We start from the raw sequence: 6000 nt of genomic DNA on the forward strand, positions 1-6000 counted from the left end.
AGCCATCGAGTGCTGCGCTCCGTCCTCGCAACTATACATCACTTCAAGGGCTGCCCTACAGGAAGGGCCATTTTCCCATCATCCCTCACTCAGTGAGGCCGTTACTCTCCACATTAATGGACCAAATGGACCGACGACTGGCACCAAGCGCTCTCCATCTCCCCCCCCACTTTATTTCTCTCTCTCTCTCTCTCTCGCTCCCTTCCCCAGTTCTGCTTATTTCTCTCTCTCTCTCTCTCGCTTTCTCTCAATCCTGTTTTCAGCATTTTGGCTGTGCTGTCCATAAATCACTTGTCAAATCACTGTGACGTACTCTGGCCCTGCTGAGGCAGCCTGTGGTGTGATTTAGACTCAAGTTGATTTTCGTGCAGAGTGATACTTTGTATGTCAGTGCCTCTGTCAGTCGCACACAATTCGGACACAGCGAGTTTTCCAGCCAGCCCTGAACTTTTTATTCTCTTTTCATGCGAGAGAATGGAATTAAGTCGGTGCATTACAGACTTCAGTTTTTCTGGCCAGGCATATTGTTTTCCTTGGCCGCCGCACTTAAAGTCTGTTGAAACGGGCCCTTTTTTTTTTTTTTTCATGTCTATAAATGGGCTCTTTTCATGAATCCATGAGGGAATGCTTGCTTGCTTTTTGAAGGGATTTAAGAGGATACTGCACCATACTCAGTCAGGGGCCCTAGATTTGTGCTCCATATTCACACACTCTATCATATTGAGGCTAATATGGTATGGCTGGGCCCGCTGTATATGAATCGTCATGGTATTTATCAACATGGCTTGCCAAAGTGCTGGAGACGGGAACAACTGGAGTGGTGATGAGAGGGGTTAGTGAATTGCTTCCTGTCTCTCAGAGCTGATGAGTGAAAGAGAAAAGGAGGCAGCGGGCGCTCGGAGCACAGATAGCTGGGAAATGAAGGAAACCACTGGAGTGACGAGAGAATACTCAGAGTCAAACTTTACCAATTAACGTGTGATAACACATTACAGCACTTTTATCTGTAGTTTAAATGCCAGTTTGTGGTTTTACAGGGGGTTATGCTACGCTAACTCGCTGGCTCTACTTTCAGAGAGAGCCAGGCTAGCTGTTTCGGCTAGTCTTTATGCTAAGCTAAAGCAAAAGGAGTAGAGACTCCAGGGAGGACAGTGTGTTGACAGGTTGTAAATTAGTGAGGTTAGACTGTGTTGGTGGCAGAGTTTGCTTCCTGTAGACTGAGTCCGGTCTTTGCGCTAACCTGATCTAGCTAGCCGCTAGCGTTAGCTTCATATTTACCGTACGCTGTAGGTATGCGACTGGTATTGATCTTCTCATCTAATCTTCAGGAAAACAAGGAAATAAACATATTTCCCAAAATGTCAAACAATTCCTTCGAGGATTTAAACGCGCAACAACTTTAACTACTGATGATGTGCAATATCAAATATGTCTTATTTCATTTCATCAAAGTGTTTGTTCTTCCACTGAGCGCTGACTTCAAGCTCGGTCTTCCACCGTTGGCTGCAGACTTTCCCCTGGGAAAAACTAATTTAATACTTCAAATGGTCTGATTTCAGCTGGGACTCTTCAAACTGAAAACCTCTGTTCTCATGGAATTAAAACCCTCCGTACAAACATCAGCTAAATTGATCTTCTATTAAGGCTGTTTAATGGTAAGTTGACCAGGTTTCTGAGTTTGGGTGGTTTTTGAGGTTTTGGGGGTTTCTTCCTCTCCAGGAGGGAAAAACCTGAGGTGATATTATGTTACCCAGCCTGTCTGTCTTCGGCTTGACCCACAGGCATTTAACTCAAATAGTCAGATTACTCCTCTAGAAATGTTTGCAAAATTATATCTTCTTCCTGCTATTATTTTTGGATTTCTATGTTTTTTTTTTTGTTGTAATTATTTTTGGAATATTATGTTAAACTGTAATGTATAATCGTTGTACAACCAGACCTCTGTTGTGGTGTTGTGGCAGCTTGTCTCAGTTTCTGAATTTCTCAAGTCTCTGATTGACTTCGGCTTAGAGGAAAATGAGCTTGAATGCAATGTTTCACAAAAGCTTGTTGTTGTTGTTGTTGTTGTTTTAAAGGTTGTTTTCTGTTATCAAGTTATAGGAATTATATCAGTTTACCTTTAATTAAACATATAAATAATTCTATATGTTGTCTGGAATTTGTTAAAGGTTCTCAATTCAATATTTCATATCAACAACATGGAATCTGAAAGATTTAACATTCAAATTCATTCAGATAAACCCATATAGGATGATGCTTCACCTCTGCCCCATGACTTCGCTCACTAGTCTCCTCCTTTCATTTTTGTTTATAAGCTCAGTGTCCTGGACCACAAGGTCAACGACTTCTTGTGGGTCTTTTGCACTTTGAATATTACATTTTTCCCCACATCTGCATCAAAGTTGGACATAAAGATTGTAACTAGCTGTCACAGCGTTCTGGTTTCTGTGTTGTCAGTAAACAAATTGTGTTGTAATGGCAAACTAAACCTATAAAATTCAGTACTTACGTTGAACTTTTTAGCAGTACACATCCTTCAGTAATAATTGTATTCATTAATTACCCCTAATGATAATTCCTTCTGTCAGTAAGGTGTCTCGCAGCGAGCCGCAGACAGAATGAGCCTCTCAGGTGTCGCTGCTGTGGTACTGTCACGTCGGATTAATATCTTCTGATTGTAGAGTTACAACTGCTATAGGCTCCATTTTCGCTGACGCTAATTAACCCATATTTGGGTTGTTGCAGGGTAAATGGCATGTGAAGGCCCACTGAGCACCAACACGCACATAATCTTGTCAGTAAACCGGCGCTGATACGAGTTGAGCCAATTTCTGGTTCCGAGTGAGTTATTTCTGTAATCACCGTCCTCCGCCGCACACCGCGCTGCTACGAGCTCTCGGGTTGCCATTAATGATCCTGTGACCCGGTCCTGAACCTTTGACATCAAATACTCTCAAATGTAGAATGATGTGATTGTAAAGAGTTGACTGCTGCATTTATCAAACCACAGTGAATTCCCCTCCTCCCCCCCGTTTCTGTTTCCTCTCTTTTCCCCCCCCCTTCATAAAATGACACAAAGGAACTCCCAGCTCACGCCCCACTTTCTTCTCTTTCACTCTTCCTTTCAGTCAGTGTTTTTCTGTGCGACAGATGTGTGTTTAGACGTGAAGTCAGTCTGCCGCTCTCTGCCAAACACCTCTCAGTAAGACATTTGATACCGCTACTTCATAATTCTGCGGGAGAGGCCCGGAGGGACTTAATGTGTCATTTCACAATTAACCTTAACGTCTGTCCTGTGACATGTGTGGAAACTGTGTCAGAGGAATCGTAAAGACTGAAATGTAAAACCGGTATAATATATATATATATATATATATAATATTAAAAACTGAGACACAAATGACACATTTTTTAATTGGTTTGCATTCAAATTAACTCACGAGCACTAAGGCCCGTTTTCAACAGAAGTGTTCCACAACATGACATTATAGTAAACGAGAACCATGTTCTACTAAACATATAGAAATCTGATTGACCATGTGGCATTGTGATAATTAGTAAATACATAAAAGAGTAATAAAGTTTACAGATGACTAGAATGTGAACAGGATTATACATGCGAATGCCCCATTTCAAACAGAATAATTAAGTTTTTGCTCTAATGTGAAACCGTAGCTTTCATATGCTTGACATTGAAATTTGAATATTAAAATGCAGTTCCTTTAATGGCCACTAGATGCTAGTTTAATGAAAACTGACTGACTGTATTGAAGTGAAAGCTTTTATAAAGCTAACTGTAGTTACTAATGGTTTGAGCTGGAAGATGCCAATAAAAGCAAACACCTTACACATTACATGATGTCATTTAATCCATTGTTAGAATAAAAATATTGACTCGTGCAGCTTTAAGAGGGACTTGTTTGGGAGTGCGTTTGATTGTCAGATCAGATTGTAACCCAGTGGCGGTGTTTAAACCAGGTCCAGGACTCTTAAAAAAGCCTCTTTTCCTGGTCAAAAAAAATTATAATTTTTTCTATCCGGGGACACGAGTTCAGTTCTCCCGTCATAAAATGTGAAACTGAGTCATAAAACTGAAGATATGTGAGATAAATGTGGTGTCAGTCACACAAGCAGCACATCAGTGTCTGCTGCTGCTGCTGCCCCGTTAAATCCACAGCTTATCCTTATTTATGAGAACAGGTAGAAGGGGCTTAGAAAAACATCAGAGATGACAGAATATGAATATCAGATATCGATGTTAAAGCGCTGCTCCGCGGGCAAAACCAACATCCGTGTGGAAATGACCCAGACGCACTTCTTCATCAGACGTCCAGAAGGAATCCCAAAACCCGACATCTGAGGGAACCTGAACCTGTGTGTGTGTGTGTGTGTGTGTGTGTGTGTGATGGGAGGAAGATGAGAAAGAGAATGATACAGATAAGAGGGTTGTTTCTGATTCGTCAGCTAGATTGATTTTCAGGCCGGCGCGCCAATGAAAAGGTTTGGTAATTCAGTTTAAATGAATTGAGGAAGAGACGGAGAAAAAGGGGGAAAAGCCTGATGACAGAAAGTTTAACTAGAGAAAGAGAAGAGATAAGTAGAAAAGCTAAAGAGACAGAAAACAGAGGAGGCAGTTAAGGAAAAGAGAAAGACTCAGAGGAAAAACAGCGGAAAGAGAAACAGGCAGTTCGGCTTCATCTCATCACTCATACGGGTCCGTGACTGATAGCAGCCAAAGGCCCAGTGAGTGGCCCGTTCCCGCCTGCCGTCCGCCCTCTGCTTTATTTCATCATGAAAGTTTTATGCGTGGAAAAATAACAAGACGCGGAGCCAAGTGGCTCGATGGTCGAAAGAAAAGAAAGGAAAAAAAAAAGGGAGCCCTCTGAGACAAAAGGCTTCTGTTGTTCCCTAAATCAATGTTAATTTGCGAGTTGGCGGACCCCTGACTGGAGGAAGCTTGTGGTAAAGAAAAAAGAAAATGAGTCGGGTTATTTTGTTCACATTTGCCATTTGAGGGCCAGGGTTGTTTTTTATGCAAACCTTGTGGTTTAGCCTTAGAGTTTGGATTTCACCTCTGCCCCCTCTAACACCCACACCCCTCCCGACCAAAATGACTCTTTGACCAAATGGGAATCGGCGGAGCGATGGCAACAAATCAGAGCGAAAGCTTCATCGTGGGATTTGTCCACATCAGAGCGGTATAGCCCTCGTAGAAGCCTTTGTCCTGCGTTTGTCCTCTGGATGATTTGTTCTTTAATGCCAGGACATGGATTAAAGTCAGTGTGTTTTAACTTCAAGCTTGTCGTGCCTCTTACCATTTGGCACATCCCTGATCAAAGAGGTCACAGGAGCAGAGGTACAGTAAAAAGCAGGATTTATACAGTCGCAGAACATTACACTTTATGGATCCCTCCGTGTTTCACAGTAACAAACTGTGAGAGTAAAGTTACAACCTCAAAACATCTTTCCTAGATATTTCCCCCTGCTTTTCGTCTCTTCATCTTTTTCTCTGTCGCTAGCATCCCTTAGCTATCGTTAGCATGTCTGCAGGAGCCGTTAGCTGGGAGAGTGTAAAGTAGAGATCTATCTATCTATCTATCTATCTATCTATCTATCATCTAATGACCTAAGTGTTTTTTTAGTTCCAAGATAGATAGATTAATGATAAGTAATTTCACTCTCACTTAAGTATTTTCTTTATTTTTTATTTTGCTGCATGTAAAGTCCAAATCGTTAAAACAAAAGTAAAAACAAAAGTCACATGATGAAGTGATGATTAGAACGCAGCAAATGAAAGGAGCGAAATCAGAAGCTGCTGATTTGATCCCAAATCAGACACACCTGCCGCGTTGCATTCTGGGTCTGGCTAAACGCTAAAGGCCGAACCACCGACAGAGATCCTTCAGCTGTGACGTCTGTGTTCACTGTGAGGTGAGGTGAGGTTTCTGCTGTTTCTGACGATCCCTGCTGTGACTGCAGGTGGAGGAGCGCAGTGACACA

Source organism: Seriola aureovittata, chromosome 21, assembly GCF_021018895.1.
Source record: "Seriola aureovittata isolate HTS-2021-v1 ecotype China chromosome 21, ASM2101889v1, whole genome shotgun sequence".
Lineage (NCBI taxonomy): Eukaryota > Metazoa > Chordata > Actinopteri > Carangiformes > Carangidae > Seriola > Seriola aureovittata.